Source organism: Struthio camelus, chromosome 7 (genome assembly GCF_040807025.1).
Source record: "Struthio camelus isolate bStrCam1 chromosome 7, bStrCam1.hap1, whole genome shotgun sequence".
Lineage (NCBI taxonomy): Eukaryota > Metazoa > Chordata > Aves > Struthioniformes > Struthionidae > Struthio > Struthio camelus.
Genome location: NC_090948.1, coordinates 7850090 through 7868694, shown reverse-complemented (window position 1 = coordinate 7868694; position 18605 = coordinate 7850090). Strand labels below are relative to the sequence as shown.

Genomic DNA, 18605 nt, shown 5'->3' with positions numbered 1-18605 from the left:
AACGGGGAACGGGGAACGGGGCCGCGTCGTTGCCGGGGGCCGCGCCCGTGGGCTGGGGCAGCGCCTCCTCGCGGCGCCGGGCCGAGGCCGGGCGCTGCTTCTCGCAGTGAGGCCGCTGTGGGGCGGCGGCGGCGGGCGAAAAGGCCGATACGGAGCGACTCCGCGCCGATAAAGCGGAGCCAAACCCGGCCTCTGCCGAGCCGGGGAGCTGCGGGGCCGGGAGCCCGCTCCCCGGAGGTGTGCCGCCGAAGGAGCTCGTGAGCGGTGCCGGCCCGTGTTGCAAGCAAGCATGGTAACTTCGTTGCACCCAGGAGGGCTCCAGAGTGGTTCAGCGCCCCAAAGTCAGGTGCCTTTGTCAGAAGTCACAGCAGGCCCCTGAGGGAAAGACATATATATGACGTGTTTTCCAGCAATCCCAGTCACCATAAAGGAGTATTACCGTGGCATCCCTTCAGAAAAATAAACCTGTAAAAACACAGTACAGAATGGTTATTCTGGGACAAACTAGCGAGGGTCTGCAGCCTTACTTCAAAAAATTCCCCCAAATGTCTTGGATTAATGTAAAGGGAAAGCCTTGATGAACTTAGTCCCAGATCTTGCAGGTTGCTCACTGTGGAGCAGCTTGCAGGATCAGAGCTTGAATTTTCCTTAGACTGTTCCAAGAACGTTGAAAAGACAACAACACTCTTTGAAACCAGTCTGGGATTCTGATCCAGGTAACACCTGGCAGCACACCAGGTAGCGTCAAGGTGTTTGCGAGGTGAGCAGTACAAGAGGTCTCTGGAGAGCATCCCGTGAGGTACCTGTTTGAAAGAATCTGACACACCTTTTTGTCCTTTCAGCTTACATAGCTGAGACAGAAGAAAACAAGAATTTAAGAGCAGCCTGCTTGGGGTTCAGGAAGAACATCTCACATGTACTGAGCAACATGAAAGGTGGCACAGAGAAACTGCAGGAAAAAGATGGAGGGATAAGTGACATCGCTGGCGTTGAAATGTGTCTGAAAGATGGGAGAGTAATGTGTTTGAAACCATCTGTAAGAAGATGCATTTTTGGAATAACGTTTTTGACAATTGGAAAGTAAATCTTAGTCTCAAATAAGACTTCTGAGAAAGAAATTGCTGACATCAAATCAGGACATAACCAACTTGTGGACAAACAGTTCAGCTGTAAGGAAGAAGAGAAGGGGGCAAGAGTTTAAGCGTTATGAAAGATAAAGATGGATAACAGATTCTACCTTTGAGTAGGGATTTCTTGTGTAGATCACAGCTTCTGACATTGGCTGTACGTGGAAGGAAAAAATAACAACCTTTCTCATGGACACAAAACAGATCTTCAGAATCACTTACTTTTTATGCCATAATTTTGCACCCTCAGATTCATTTCTAAAATCAATTAATTCCGTAAGTAATCACTTTTTCATGAACTACATGTAAATTTCACACTCAGCTTGCTAACCACTTTTTCCTCTCATCTGGGAAATCAATTTTTAAGAGATTTATTTTATTTACATTTAATAATTGAATCTATTTGGTAACCAGACAGATAAGTGGTAATTGATAATGTATTGGTACTGGATATTGCCATTTATTCTAGATAGTTGTTAGACTATTAATGAGTATTTCTGAATGTGAACTAATTTGAGAACACTCCAAAAATGTGACATATTTATGACCTGTAAATTCATGTTTGATATGGATAAATTTTCAGAAGGCAAGTTTCATTTCAGGACACAATTTATTTCTTCAAAAATTGTGCTCCTAATTTAGCATCTGCAGTCCAGTTTTTTGGCACAAATTGGCACTGGTGGTGCACATAAACAAAGTGCTCAAATGTTCACTTGCTGTTGATTTTATGATTACAAATTTATTGTATTTGCAATTTCGAGAAGCCAAAATTCAGGATAATCCTCAGTTCCACAGCAGCAAAATCTGACTTATCAAAGATCCTTATAAGAGAGAAGACATCAAAAGAGCTCCTCCCTGGCTTTTACCATCCAGAAGTATTTATATTCAAAAGGTCAATGGTTTCTAAAGCTGCAAAAGTGGTGTTGGCTACTTACCAGAATTTGCAACTTATTCTGCCTTTGTCTGAAACTAAATAGAGTCTTTTTATGTGGGGTAAAAAGGAGAAGGGAGCACAGCCTGGTGACCAACACTCATGTGCCTACATCAAACTTTGTGAGGGCTGATACTGTGTTCAAAATTTGCTCAGTTTCACATTCTTCATATGCCCATTTTCTGTTGCCAGTCTAACAAATATTCAAGTCATCTGATCTATTGCCTTTTGGTCAACTGATCTAACTGCCTTTCTCACTTAAATTCCTGTTCCGGAGCCCTGCCAAATGATGATGCTTATTATGAATGAAACAAGTCATGCCTCTGACATTCCCATGGACCATTGAACTAGTACAATGCAGTAATTACAGGCTAAATATTTTTTATGCTATTACTGAAAATTAAACTAATAAACTTCAGAAGGAAGGCCTACTGCAATTAGGCATAGTTTTAAGCATAATTTGAATCTTTCAGGATCACTATGAATTTTCAGGTTCTAGCTAATTTTCTCTTTATCTCCATACCCTACTTTTATGCATTGGTGTTGGATATTTACAGATTTTACTTTTACTCTCAATTGTGTTAGTTTTAATTTCTCCAATAAGACATTATTCTCAACTTGTTCAATGTATTTTCTTGTGGCAACAGTAATATGGAGTTCAGACTACAGGAACATCTGCACAGCAAAACATGTTGTCTGCTCAGGAATTGTTCACAGAAGCTCTGTGGGTTGGTGTTTCTGCTCTACAGTAACAAAATATTAGTACAAAACACTATGGTACTTCTAGTTCACCCTTGCCTTAGGTGATCTCCTGATGACTTGGTTTGCTTGAGGATAGGATATCCTGGATTCATTCAGATACCCAGTCTGTGCTTCAGGTGCTATTTGTATTGCTTTAGATCCTGTTTGAATGGGCCGTCATACCACCATCACACTTGGCAGGGTGCATTGTATCAAGTACTTGTGCATGGAGGATACAGTTTCCTGGTTTCACCCTGTATCCCGTAGAAACCTGAACAGAACATTTTTCCACACCTTTTTTTTGTTTTTATAGGCACCAGTTTTCCTGTTAAATTGGTTGGAACCCTGTGTTTCTTTCTTTCTTTCTTTCACGAAAAAGACGAATGTTGTTCGTCAGAGACATCAGAAAGAGCTGACAGAGGTCCTTATTTAGAGCAAGTAAGGGACCACTACTATTGAAATTAAAACTGACAGTTTCTAAGTCATGACATACCTGCATATTTAATAATTTATATCTTATTTGTTAAATGGTGTTCTGTCTACAAAAGATCGTTTCTATACATTGGTACCAGAAATGGAGGCAGATTTGATTGCTTGGTGTGACCTGTTTGTATTTGCAGAATTGAGAGAGTGGGAGAGTGTTATTTATTTGTCAAAGCAGGTACTAAGAGCCGGGAGACTGAGGTCTATTCTGGATCTGCCATTGACTTTTTATATTTCTCTTTCAGTTTACCTGTGTAAAAACCATGTAATACTCATCTACTTGTCATAGGTGTAATGAGAGTTAACACATATTCATGTGGATGTATTGTAAAAAATTATTTTAGGAGAAAAGCAATATAGAGGTTCTAAGTATTATTTGAATTTTAACCATTTTACTGTCAGGTAAATCTGATGTTTTTGATTCAGTTTGATTTTATTGGCTGGATAAAGAAACAGATTTTTCTGAACTTATTGATACTTCTTTTGTGAGAGGCAGTGGTGCAATTTATACTGCTCTTAAGCATTCCTAATTAGAAGTCCCTAACTGGTAAAGCATGGCACTTCAGAGAGGTCCACGTGGTCAAAGATACTAAATGAAACTAATTATTGATATTGTCACAGGCTTTCATTTGGTTGTTCATAATGTTCTATCTTCTGAGACATTCCAGGTCAGTGAACGTTTACATGTATGCATGGTATACATGGTACTTGTGTGCTTGGCCATGTGAAATCATGTCAGTAGACTCAAATGATGTGGTACGTTTCTTTCTCTTTTAAAAAGAAGCTTTCAGTAATTGAGGCTTATTGAGACCAGACGGGGGTGATGCATGTGGTTGAAGGATAAACTTTGAAAATTTGGAAGGATTTTTTTCCCTATTTCAACATCGGTTTCACAATATCAGTGCTCTAGAATCCTAGTTTGCTCCTGGCACTACCAATAGTGAGAGCTAAGTGTTAGGGTTTTTTTATTTTTTTGGTTGTTTTCCTTCAAGTCTGGATATCACTAGTGAATGATACCGTGGTAGCTTTTGAAGATGCCATATTACCACATAGTCTACAAGTAGCAGCACAGAAAGACAGTGTTCTATTTGTTTGGGGGTAAAAAGTAATGATTATGAGCTACAAAACTCTGAATTGCTTGGGTTCTTCTTGAAACTCTGTCTCATAATGAATAGCTGTAACCGTGGTGTTCACATTTCGCAAATCTCAGAAGATCTAATGCTTATGTAGCTGCCTATTCTCCTCGGCAGGTTCTGACATTAGAATTTTCTTCCTCAGACTGACTAGAGCTTAGATTGTTGGACCTCTGTCTCCTGAAGTCCAGAATACACAAATGTATCTGCAACAGTATAAAGGATGTATTATTAGCTGTTTCTTGCTTTTTAGCAGTAAATGAGAACATCAGAAACTTTCCCTAAATGTGGAAATATGCTGTATTTTATACTTTTGAGACAGTGTTTTGGAAATATGTTGAAATGATTAAGAATTGAATTTTTGTGTAAGCATAATATGAAGACCTTATTGTATTAGCAGATGACAGTCATTGTGTTAGTATAGTATCTGCCTTATAGTCATTGTTGCTAACATAATGAGAATTTTTTCTAGCATGTTTCCATTTTAATACCATAAAATATAGGAAAGGAAAGGAAAATGAATATGATTTTAAGGAGATGCAAGGACAATAAAATAACCTCTGTTTTTTTCTGAACTTCTAATTCATTGCTAACTTAAAAAATGCTTTTTATTAATCCTTTAAAATAATTATGTTCAAATAAGCATTTAAAGTCAGTTAAAAAGGATTACAGCATTTTTTTTCACATACTGCACCATATAAGAACCAAATTAATTCTTGCTAAACAAACATTACACGAACCGTCATAGAGACAATTAATGGAAATCTCCAAAGAACATTATCTAAGACAGTACATTAAAGTATATTAGTAAATATTCTATAGTATATGTTATAAATAGTAATGATGTTTTGTAATATGAGCTCTCTTCACCTCATTCGTAGTAAGACTTTAATCCAGGCAGGCCCTTGCCTGAACCCTGATCGAAAGCCCATTAAAGTCATAGAAAGATTTCCATTGCCTTCCTTTAGTTTTGGATTAGGCCCACAGCGTGCGGCAGTGAGCACCAGGCTGTTCCGCTATAACGCAAATTGGCGACATGTGGGTACAATTGATTTATATACTAGACATTGTCTTTTGTCCATGGATCTAAGTCCCAATTCCCTTGCATTCTTGTTCCCATGTTCTCAAGGACTCTAGGCAAAAAAGGGAAAGGGATATAGCAAAGAATATATTCTGAAGAAAAATGGGCTTAACTATAATCCCCTGTGTACAGTTGAGAAGCTTCACCATGTGCTCCTTTCATAGTCCTTATTCCTGCTCCTAGCTAAGAGCTGCATGGTCCGTCAACAGGACTCTTTGTTTTGCAGTATCAGAGCAGGTCTGCTCAACATTTTCTAAATTTGCTTGTTTGAGAGCACTCTGTATAATGGAACAATGTAGGATCAAGCCTTAAGCTTTTACTGTGAAGATTGTCATACCTTCATTTATTGTGTTCTTGTTCCTCTGAGGTTTGCGTTTTGATGAATATCCTTTCTATAGATGCAGAGAGAAATGTCTGTGTTTTTAAGCAGCAGCACACGAGCAAGTTGCTTTGTCTATTTCTTGACAAAAAAGGGATCTCTGAAGTATCAGGACACAGTTAGTATTCAGGGAGGAAGTAACGCCCTGTGTTTAAAATGCTGGATTGAGACTTGCAAGATCCAAGTTCAGTTACCATTCTTATCATAGACTTCCTGTGAGATATTAGCAAGGTACTTGTCAGCTTTAGTTCCTCAAAGGTGCAGTGGGTTTAAAACTGTCCCCCAGTCCACCTTGTCCACTGCAGGTGTAAACCCTGTGGGCTTTGATCCCATTTGGACTCTTCAGGGCACTAACTGGCAGCAGGCTAATTTGGAAAGCCAAAACTGTTAGGCCTGCCTTAGAAAGGGTGAGCCTTTGTGCCAGATGTCACCATCCCCTCAGTCAGCGATATCTGATCAAATTATTGAGCCACTACAGCCTTCAGTGCTATATCTTGGATAGATTAGTTCTGATTTCTGCACTGACATAGTATGGCTGTTCAGGAGCTGATTCAATGACACAAGATTTTGCTTTACGAGTGGTGATAGTGGTGGGTGTGCATGGGGAAGAGAGGAGTAAACATGAGCAGGTGGAGCAATTTCAGCGAACTAATTTTAAACTGCCTTTGAAGGGCTGTGAGAGATTTCAGATGTTACTTCAAACCACAGAGAGTATAACAATTAGACTAATTAATCTTGTAGAGCTTATTTGCGAAAAGTGTTTAAGCACTTAAAGATGCAGATCTGGATTCTAAGCATAAGTTTTTGCAGAAGGCCAAAGTGTAACTGAGTTGCTGTGGATGTACCCAAACTGATCTTAAACTAACTTGTTCAGACGCTAGCAACGGTAGGACAGCAAGGGCATGAAGTTCAGTTCCTGTTAACGGCCATAGCACTTACTCGGCTGCTTGGGACCTGAAAACCCTGGTGCTTGCTGACCCCAGCATTGCTGCAACTACATTTGCTACTTTGAATATATGATATGTTTTTATGTGACCTGCAGTCAGGTATTTCACTGCAAGGTAGACATCACCCTTACCTGAGGGTCTTCACCTATTACAGGACAAATTTCAGGGATCCGAATATATCAGTTACAATTTCGGTTGTGGCAGGCACAAACTCCATATGCTGCCTTGGGATCTTGGACAAATGTCATCTGCTCTGGCAGCAGAAGAGAGAAACAGCCTTCTGCCGTATCTGCAAGTGAAATACACATAATCTGGCTTTTTTACACAAGAGGAGACAGAAAGCAGTTTTCTTAAGCTTTCTGGAAGAGTTTTTCTTTGTGTATCGATTAGCATTGTTTAGTAGCGTAATAGTGGGCCTGATAGCTAAGAGTTCCTTCGTGTGATGTTCAGATACGGAGCTAGGACAAGTCCCTTAACCTCTCCTTGTTTTATTCCATAAAACAAGCAACACTAACTTAACTACTTTTCAAGGATATTAGGTAAAATTAATTAGTTTAGTATTTGTACTGCAGTAAAGGCCTATATAATTGGAAAGCATCTTGATCTTTTTGTTTTATTTTATATTGATTTAACCTTGAAGGGCTAGTTTGGTTACTCTGCATAGTATTTTAATGTGCTATTGTTTCATTTATGTAAATAGCTGATTTTTCAAGCTACTGTAGTGAACCTATTTAGTCTCTATATATAGCGATGCCCTCTACTGGTTTGAAACACAATTGCTTAGCAAAGGGTATTGCTGTTCTCCTTTGTTGGGAAAAGAGTAATATTAAATTCCTTTCCTTCAGGAGTAACAGTTTGGTTGTGTATCCAGACTCTCAAAGTTCAAGTAGCTATGCCATGGGCAAACTGACATCGCAGTGACAACAGTTGTGCTACAAATGTAATATTAGGCCAGCTTTTTTGTTGCCTTCTGCTTGTTTTTGCTTTAGTGGATTTCTTTTTCGTGCCATGAGTGATAGGCTTACAGGTAGCTGTCTTGAGAGGCAAGATATTCACCTGAAATTCATCCAGCACAAAGCAGCTCTATAAACGCTCTGTCAACATAACAGGCACCTCTCTAAGGAGCCTCTTTGCTCTTCAGCCTGATTCAGGGCCTACCTTGGAAGGGAATGGGCAGTTATGTTGACAGGATGTGGTATAAATAACCCTTGAGACACAGGAGCGGCAGAGGTAATGAAGTGCCTCGAGGGAAAGCCTGAACTATCAAGGGATGAATCCGCTCCCCTGTGCCACGAGCCAGAGGTCACGTGACTTAGGAATGTGTATCCAAAGATAATACTACCTTCAGAGAACTCTACTTACAGGTAAGTAACTCTTCTTTAAAGGAGGTATCTTTGTGTGGCAGACTGTTTATGGGAGCAATTTGAATTGAACTTTAAATGAAAAAGGCATATCTCTGTAAGTGGTAATAATTTTAGTCATCTCGCTGTGGCTAGGGGTTGTGGAATTCATTAGCACAGATTAACATATAAAGTGGGTGAGATATCTAATAGCAAACGTAGAGGTTTAGGGACCTTAATTCATCACTGAATGAACAGCGTGTACAGTATTAGGGACTATGAAATTTTTAATTTACACAAAGTGTCCAAGAATATAGGGAATAAATTTAAACCCAAAACAGATAATGGAGCTGTGCCCTGCCTAGCTGGCAAGTTGAATTGTTTTTACACTGAGTGAAGAAAGCTAATTATCCCAAGCACAAGGAGACTGCTAAAAATAATAAGATTATAAAGAATAATTTGCTGATATAATTACAACAAAATTGGGTACACACAATCGTCAGATACATGTATTGCTTGACCTGGGCGAGAAAGTGAAATAAATCCTTCCTCTATAGCCTTCGTAAATTTGTTTTTATCATCTCCAAGTGGTGTTTGCACAGGCAGCACAATTTGCATGTGTAATGTGGCTGTACAAATTGACAACAAGTAAATTATTCAAGGAAATAGGCTGGTCGTGGGTCTGAACTATCTCGCAAAGCCTATTCATTTTGAAGAATCACTGAGACGTGAAGCTCATACATCAACCATTTTCTGACAATCCTCAGACTTATTGTCTCCTAAAATGTCATTATGGCTATTATTTATGAAGCTAATTCATTTATTAATATATATTTAACTCTGACTTGTCATGCACCTTAGCAGTCATTCTGTGCACTGCATATTTTTGAACAGATGAAAGAGTTTTGCATGCTTTAATGATTACTGTAAGCTGCTATAGATTTATAGAATGCAGCTTTATCATCTACTTGCATTAATACCTTTTTGTAACTTTTTTTCCTTAAGGCCATCAAATATAAATGGCAAATGACATATACAAAAGATCATATAAAAAGAGATTTTCTTAGAGTTTGTTGAATTTTAGAACAATATGAGTTAGCCAAGGCCTATATATATATATGAGTTAGCTATTAAGGTCTAATTCATTTTTAAGAGTATATAACAATTATATTGCATTCTTATGTATTTTACTAAAAACATAGAATGAACTATACAAATGCAGACATTTATTATACTTTTCTGATGTGGACAAGTGGCCATCCTTAGATTATACCAACAGGGGGAGTACAGTTGAGAAAGGGGAAAATGCAGAAGATGTATTACGGATCTATGTTGCTACCATATACACAGAATACAGATAATCTCCCTCACATAGAACAGTCCTTAGGAAATGAACAGCACAGAGAGTATGGATAATGAGGTTGCTTATGGTTCATGGATTTTTTCATCTTGATTCACTTATCTTTAGGGCATATTAAAACACATAGGGATCACAGTAACCCTTCTCTGACATCTGCAGAGTGTCAGGAAATTAAAAATTGCAATCTGCTCTGTGAAACATTTGGAGTAGTTCTAAATTTTATTACACACACCGAATTCTGATTAGACTTGCAATTATAAAAACAAATTGGCTAATTTAAATGCATAGTTATTACGACTGTATGGTCAGTTTGACTCTTTCTAAGTGCCCATGATCATAATTTGAGTCTAGTGGTCAGTAGCCTAAGAACAGTTTTGGAAGTTATGAGCTCCTGAATAATAGTCCTGCTTTTGATAGTGCTAACACCCAGAGATTTGATAGGTCATTTAATCTTGCTTCCTCAGTGTTCCTGTCTATGAGATGGGGATGAAAATTTTGACCTGTCTCCCAGTGGCATGAAGTAATATTCCAGCTCTAGTCTGATAGTTCTGGACAAAATTTTTCAACTGCGATTTTCTAAGTGGCTCTGCTGTACAGCCTCAGAATGATGTATGAGAAAAGTGCCCCATCAGAGGCTGCCTCTGCAGCTCTTTCTGCTGCTCCTGATGACACTAATCCATATTCCACTTCTAAGTTGGCTGCTTCTCAGGGAAATACTGCTGCTTCAACATCTCTTACTGCTGATCCTGCTTTACATTTTTGGAACAACCCAGGAATTCTCACTTGCTCTTTTATAACCCGCTGAAGTAAACACAGTTTCTTGTTTCATTAAACAGAACTGCTGAAGCATAACATCATTATGAATTCTAGATGTAATGCCTTGTGCTAAGTTTAGGAGACTTAGTCCTCTATCCTGTGATAGCGCCCTTGTCAGGCTACCATGTTATCAGGCCATACGGATAGTCTAAATCACCAGCTACAGATGCCTCCGATGTGGTGGGTCTCCTTAGCTACAACAGTCAGCCCTACAGCAAGTCATTTTTAGCATACACAGTATGTTAGGAATACGTCAGGTAACGGTCAGAGGACTGCCAATAGCTGCCTGATGATCCCTGGAGAGCTAAAATCAGTAAGGGCAGAGTGCAGCTTCTAGATGCTATAATCGCTGCAGCCAGTTGTGACGCACCAGTGTCATCTGGGACGCATCCAGGATTCTTTCAGATTCTGTGGTTAGTCACACTGTACTCGAGAGATGATCATTTGTCAAGTATAAGAATTTATTAGAGCTAGGTGGTTCTACACATGTGACAGACTCTGGACAACACTAAACAGTTAACACCAGACAATCTACAAGTATAACAAAGCTAAAAAGTATAGTAAAGCTAGAAATATAACAGAACTAAAATATATATATACATACATGTCAGAGCCCTGTGCTTAAGCCGTGGGTGCACAGTACAATGACCATTCTTGCCCTTTCCTTGTCCTTATGGGCCACCCCTCCAGTGTAGTTTTCCCTGGATTGTTTTCACTATGCTCGAGCTGCACCAGGATGATTCAGGTTCTCCCTGGCAGTTGGCATCAGGGGTATCCCTGCTCATGGGTGGGTTGCTGGATCCTCAGGCCAGCTGATGGTAAATTCAAGCCCACACAAAGGTGAATGGCTTGCTTTCTTTTATGCTTCCCAGGCTTAGTTCATTATCCATTCGAACAATGCCTGACCACGGTTACGCAGCAGAACTGATGGCCTCATCTAATAACAGTATAGTCAACAGTATGGTCAACAGATACCAGTACACATATTCAACAGATAACCCAGTGCAAAGTTCCACAGTACCTAGATCCTTACGGTGTGAGTCTGTAGTGTCACTTCTCCTTTGCTGACTAGGTTTGCTCTGTGCTGATGGGATCATCCGTCGGAGGGTTACAGCAACCCCACAGTGTGGTGACTGCAGCCGTGGTACACCCGGGGTTCCTTAACTCTTGGGGAGCACCCTAGAGCAAACCCCTCTTCTATGGGCTGCACCATCCTGAGTCCCACACTTGCCTGTGTGACGCCTATCACCAGTCTACCTTCCTCTACCCCAAAACTGCAGAGTGGCAGTTTTCATTTTAACTATATGTAGCTTTCATTTTAACTATACCAAATGTGGAGATGTGAAGGTTGGGGGCAGCCTTGGCTGCAGTGACCATGAGATGGTGGAGTTCAGGATCCTACGAGGAGGGAGCAGGGCAATAAGTAGGATTGCAACGCTGGACTTCAGGAGAGCTGACTTTGGCCTCTTCAGGGACCTACTTGGAGGAATCTCATGGGGTAGGGCCCTGAAGGAAGGGGGATCCAAGAAAGCTGGTTAATATTCAAGCATCACTTCCTCCAGGCTCAAGATCTGAGGAAGAAGTCCAGCAAAGCAGGCAGGAGACCTGCATGGATGAGCAAGGAACTCCTGGCAAAACTCCAACAGAAGAAGGAAGTGTACAGAATGTGGAAAAGGGGACAGGCCACTTGGGAGGAATACAGGGACGTTGTCAGAGCGTGCAGGGATGCGACAAGGAAGGCTAAGGCCCAGCTGGAATTAAATCTGGCAAGGGATGTCAAGGACAACAAGAAGGCCTTCTTCAAATACATCAATAGCAAAAGGAAGACTAGGGAAAAACGTGGGCCCGCTGCTGAAAGGGGCGGGTGCCCTGGTAACAAAGGATACAGAGAAGGCAGAGTTATTGAATGCTGCCTTTGCTTCCGTCTTCACTGCTAAGGCCAGTCCTGAGGAATTCCAGACCTTGGAGGCAAGAGAGGAAGTCTGGAGAAAGGAAGACTCTCCCTTGGTGGAGGAGGATCAGGTTAGAGATCTTTTGTCCAAACTTGACATCCATAAATCCATGGACCCTGATGGGTGACTGAGCATTGGAACAGGTTGCCCAGAGAGGTAGTGGAGTCTCCTTCCCTGGAGATATTCAAAACCCGTCTGGATGTGATCCTGGGCAATATGCTCTAGAGGTCCCTGCTTGAGCAGGGAGGTTGGACTAGATGATCTCCAGAGGTCCCTTCCAACCTAAACGATTCTGTGATTCTGTGATTGTGTGAAATGAGGATTTTGGGGAAGAAGAAGATTGAGCTCTCCTAAAAACACTGTGATTATTCATTGTGTAGCTCATTCTGATGCAGTCACCCAGTCGAACGTTATCACATATTATGTACCTAAAGGATGCTAACCATTCAAGATGCCATGGGAATTGCAACAATAAGAGTTGGGTTGTAAACCCCGGTGCTTAATCCTGATCAAATTCCAAGTCAAGTGATTATAATTGCTCCCTAGACAGATAACTGATTCTTCACTTTTGTTTTAAACATTTACACAGTATTGCCAAGTGCTGACTTTTTCAGAAATAAAGATTGCATATCAGTAATGAAAGTTGACGTGCCATGTTGTTAATTATATTTGCAAAGCATGTTGGGATTCTTTGGGGTAGTGTAGTCTGTGCAAAAGGTAATGTAATTCCTGAGTATATTTTCTGGAATGAAGGAGACTGCTGAATACACATTGTTAAGTAGGTGCTATTTAATTTTTTGTTTAATATCTTAAGTAGCCTTTTATTGGAAATAAACACTTCAGGAGAAATTATTTGTTCAAATAAAAGAACAATTAATGGTTGGAAATCAAGAAACTTTTTGGAAATTGTCTTCTCTTATTCTACAGAGAAAATGAATCTCAAGCAGATCATCATAATTTAACACTTTTTAACCATAGTTTAATCGTAACTCATTATTTTGCAACAATAATTTTCCAAAAACTGGTTTTGGAATGTGGTTAAAAATTAGATATGATGCTTACAATACGCAGAACCCTGTTCTTCTCTCATTAAGAGTTGCCTTGCCTATTTGCAGTTTGCAAAGAGCTGATTTCCAAGAGAAGAAAATGGTTTGAGAGGTGGAGACGTCATCTATATCATCCCTCACCTCTTAAGAGCCAATCATTCTTATTGTAAGTACCCATTATATTCTATTTTTGTCATCCTTTCTTTCTTCGGAAGTGCACAGCTTTGGTCTGTGGAGGAAATGAATATCCTAGGAGGGGCCTAGTTAAAGCAGCGTTGAGCGCTCTTGAAATTCCACTCTAAATTCTTGGTGTATCTAGTTGCATATGTTTCACAGTGTCAAGAAGCGCCAGTCACATATTTTCTGTGTATCGATTGGTGCGTGCATGGAAGAACTCTATCTGATGTGGGTTTTGGATTGTTTTCTTTTTTAAGATTTGCATCTTCCTTGCTGCTGACTGTTTCATTGTGGATAGATATCAGTGGGGGTGCTTCTTCCAGCCTGTCTGTTTTGGCGTCTGATTCCAAACCAGCTTGGTTTGTGTCACACCCTTGATGAATCTCAGGAGTACTGAAATTGGCTGGCTTGACTATTTAAGGTCCCAAACTGAGTCCCGTGCTGTTAATAAAGGAGGCCAAAGAATGGATGCCTCTCTTGAATTTCAGGCAGCACTTGGCAAATTCAATATTGTTTGCTAAGAACGCTATGGATGTCTTTGTTACCTGGCTGCTGCATTCTGCAGGTGGTTGGATCAACAGCAAGATCTATGCAGCTGTGCGTAGTTGGCAGACAGGCGTGTAATTTTTGCATTGTGAGTTAACCATCAGCAGTCAATAGACTGTAGTGGCAGTGAGGAAGAGAGATTCTGAGTACAAGGTTATCCTTGCTGTTCACGCTTCTCTTTCTGCATATCCAATATCAAATTTTGTTTCGTATTAGAAAGCTTGATTGCCTCTGCTATGCTCATTTCATGCACTCAACTTGCCAACTTCTTAAAAGTAAAGAATTATTAAAATATTTTGTGTTTATGAGGCTGTTGGATAATACAGTGTGTCTTTTGGAAGTAGCTGAAACATGCAGTGAATGAGTCACGAGATGAAAAGAGTCTGATGAAAGTGGGCTTAGAGAGTAAACTCCTGTATAACTTATTTGCATTGTGTTGGCTACTGTCAGTTTTAATACTACGTAGTCCTTTTAAACAGAGAGATGGGATATCTATTTCTGCTACAATTTGAGGCAATTTGACTTTCTCCAAAAATCAAATGAAGTTTTTTGAGGTCATACAAAGAATTTTACTTTTCCAGTTCCAGACTCTTGAGGAGGACATTGAGTGAAAAGAACAAATCACCAGGACCCAGAATCTTTTCTTTCTTATATAGCAACATTTTGTGTGACAAGGAAATAAGATCTGTGTATACAGCAGCCCTTTCAGTATGTGCAGAGATAAAACTGTGTGTATCTCTGAGGTGCTCTGCAAAACCTATAGACTCTCCCTTTAAGGTAGCGTCATAGTACCCTTGACTTTGTGTCTTAAAAGGCAGAATTCAAGAGAAAAATTCATTTTGAAAAAGGATTTGGATGCCTGAAGATTAATTGCAAAGTTTGCTTGCCAGATTCATTTCCTAAGAATGGTCTGTATAATAAAAATGAGACCTCAGATAATTAACAGAGATTTAGCCCATGAGGAGCCAAGAAGATTGATACAGTTATAGAACCTCACCTTACATTAGAAAAGCATTTCACCTTCTACAGCAGTGGTATTCATACTGAAGCTTATTTATCAGAATACTATACAGGTACTTGATATGTAAAATGAGAAAAAAATAAACTAGAAAGAGCAATAGAGAAAAAACAAATTAATTACCTATGCAAAAACCCATGCAGTGGAATAAAAAAATTATCCATGTCTTCTTCAAAACAGCTATTTCTCTTGAAAGTCACATATACTATATTTCAGCTTTCTGAAAGTTACAAATACGTTTTCTTATGAGACTGAAATAAAAAAAAAACATGTTAAGAGAGAGATGGATTAGGGAAAAATGACATATTTAATGGTCGTCTTTACTGAATAATCCACTCCCCTTTACCATACACTTGGTTTCCACTAATTCACATAGGAAGTGTTTGGCGGTGGCTGCTAAACTCAGTTCTGCCCCATGTTTTATTATTGCAGGACTGGACTAGTTGGTATACTAATCTCAAGAATATGTATGTATATATTTTCTTAAACTTCCAGAGTCATGTTTCTAGGCGTTTGAAACGTAGATCCCCTAGGATTATCTAAATCTGACATTTATCTGGGTAAAAGCTAACACATAACGTGTCATAGCTAATCACTTTTTTTATACTTTCACTTGGAAAAGAAAGAGTAGTGGAAATGACACACAAATAAGACATAATCTGTACACGTGAAGTAATCTTTACTGCTTTGTTACTTCTTGGATATGTGACATGTACTCATCACAAATATAGCTTGTTATCTTTGTAGTTTTGAATGATGATATTTATTGTAAGTAGCACAATAAGTAAATGATCATTTACTTATTGCTGAAAATTTAACCTCAGAGAGATTACCTGTTTTAAGTTTCCAAGGCATGCTCTTATGTTTTTGGTTGTGTGATTTTAAAATTCAGATCTATGGCAAAACTGTATCCATAGTCGCAGAACGTGGCGAGTCAGCTGAGTTATTCTAATATGCTCAGTATGCTAAAATGATAATTTTGTTTCCTTTTCTTTTATTTTGTTTCATTTTTTGAAAAACTGTAATCGTGAGATTCAGAGATCAAAACACCGAACCTCTTATCTTAAACACCTTCATAAAATCTTAGGTCTAGAGGGAACTTTGGGAGTTTATCTAGTCCATCTTCCCTGGCCCAGAGGAAGTTTTACCTACGTCATATTTTCTAGCCTGCTCTAAAAGACCTCCAAAGTTGGAGGCTTCACAGCTGACTCATACAAGCTATTTCACTGCTTCATTGTCCTTAATGTTCAAGAGTTTTCTCTAAACCCTTAACTAAAATCATTTGGGTTGACAGTTGAGCCCGTTTTCCCCTCTACCCAAATTTGAACCTTAAAAAGATTCTCTAGCTTTCCGTTTGCCAAGGCAAAATCCAGACACAAGTGTATTAGGAACGATATTTGCTTTTTTTACTTCCTATAAAAATCAAGTTCTGACATGAAACACTCCATGCAAATTTTGACTGGAAAAAGCCCAAAACCTTAACCAGAGATGACAAATATCAAGGTCTGTCTATTTCTTCTCGTATTTCTCTGCCGGATACATCAGACCATAGAGTAATAAAATGATATATGATATCAGGCACAGTTCAGCAGGTACAGTCTAGTCAGATATTCTCCACGTGTTGCAAGATTATCTAGCTTCCTAAACAGGAGTTAAAGTAACCGTTAACTTTCTTGTGCCCACAAAAGCCCAATTACATGTGCTATTACTGTATTGCTATCATAAAAATAAATTAGTCTGCATTTTCAGGGTAATCTTCAATTTCATAATCACATCAGTAATTACTGTAAGTTAATATAATTAGGTGCTAACAGTTATTTGAGAAATATTTATTCAAGAATCTTAACTATTGTAACATTTTTTATAGCTCCAAATCATTCTGAGTAATATACTGCATCGAATAAGCTTAAACAGAAATTGAATGGATATTACTCGGGACCTGTAGTTTCAGAATTTTTAGACTAGTTTTTGTCACTAAGGTTCTTGCTGAAACAAGACAAGAAATAGTATTTTTTGCAGTCTTTATAATTCTGCCCTTGGTCAAAGTGCCACCTGAACATTGTCAAAGGGCTGAGCCAAATTGTACTGGAAAGATTCCTACTATCTCCAGAGGCTGTTGATGAAGGTCTCAAGAAAAGGCTTTACCTCTGAATCTCTCTTAGAACTAGTAACTAAAAGCAGTCCCTGGTTAGGGATGCCTGATCAGTATCTGGTGACTGCTTCTACTTTCAGCTTCATATTCAAATATGAATTCATTATCTGGTTGTTCCATAAAAAACTCTAGACTCCCAAATTACTTTATATCAATATTTTCCTATAATACATAGGTGCTATGGCTAATATTCCTGAAAATACATTGATGGAATTTAAAAATTTTTGTCCCTAAAATCAGTGAGGTTTTCATCTCTCTTATTGGATTAAATTAATCCCAGCAGTAATTTACAGAAGATGGACCAATTATTCTCTCTGACTGTGTCTGAATGTAGGCTCGCTTTTTCTGTGCCATACGGTTTGAACAAGTTGCACTTCTTCTGCCTATAGGGGAAAGTCTTGAGTCTGAGCTGGTCCTTCTTTTTGCCTCCTATGCTGGTTAGCTCACTCCCGTGTTAACCAAAGTGTAAATTAACATGTAAACTCTGAGGTCAGTTAAGGAGTTTTGATTTGAGTGTAAGCACCAGTCTAGAGCTAACATGAGACGTTATATGAAGACAATAAGTCTAACCCTTTTAACTGATACTAATACTCCATATGCAAAAATGAAGTAAAACCTGAATAACCACCTTTTGACCTCAGTCCTGCCGTCTGGACTGACCAGACATCAGGTCAGTTCAATAGAAAAAAGGGTGATAGAACTCAGAAGACATCATGTGTCCTACGTCCAAATTTTTCAGCGCTGATGCAGTGTATTCTGGACCAAAACGTGTCTTGGTGGGTGGCTCACAGTGATTTCGCTTGTTGGTTCTGCAGAGAAAAGAAGTGCATTTTTCAAAGTGGTGTGAGGGTGTTAGGCTGTCTGACTCCCAGGAAAGTCAACATTAGTTGTGCTGTTAGATCTCCATTTGCTGCTTTATAAAGTAACAATGAAGTGTAGTAGGTTCAACAGAACTTCAGAATTACTTTGATAAATCCGTCAGAGGAAAAAAAATATTAAAATCTGTGTACTGTCTGTTTGCCTTTTTTCTTGAAATATAAATTAATTATGACTATATAAAAACCTTTTACCATAGCTAATTAATCAGAATCTCCTCATAAACTATGTGTCGACGGCTCTGTATGTCTAATTATCTTTTTCACTTCCGAATTGTGCTGTTGAATAATGAAGAAAACATTACCTGATAAATTCTTTTATTTTATGATGATATCTCTAGAGACAGAAAAGACAGAGCGGCTTAAATGCCATCTTAAATTACATCTTGGCCTTGGCAAGCTTTCAGCTGGTTTTGATTTGCATGGAAACCATTTTTGTAAGACTCATATCCTCTGAAAAACAGAACTTAAAGCTATAACTAGAATAAATTAGCTATTTAG

At 39.0% G+C, this 18605-nt stretch overlaps 1 long non-coding RNA gene across 1 annotated transcript in view; it reads left to right on the top strand.

The window, feature by feature from the left end:
* The first annotated feature begins 62 nt into the window (after positions 1–62).
* LOC138067922 (uncharacterized) overlaps positions 63–18605 on the top strand; it is a 79210-nt gene continuing 60667 nt past the window's right edge. The window contains exons 1-3 of the long non-coding RNA XR_011142392.1: positions 63–760; positions 843–1403; positions 13406–13502. This is a non-coding gene — a long non-coding RNA (uncharacterized lncRNA). The remainder of the gene's footprint in view (positions 761–842; positions 1404–13405; positions 13503–18605) is intronic.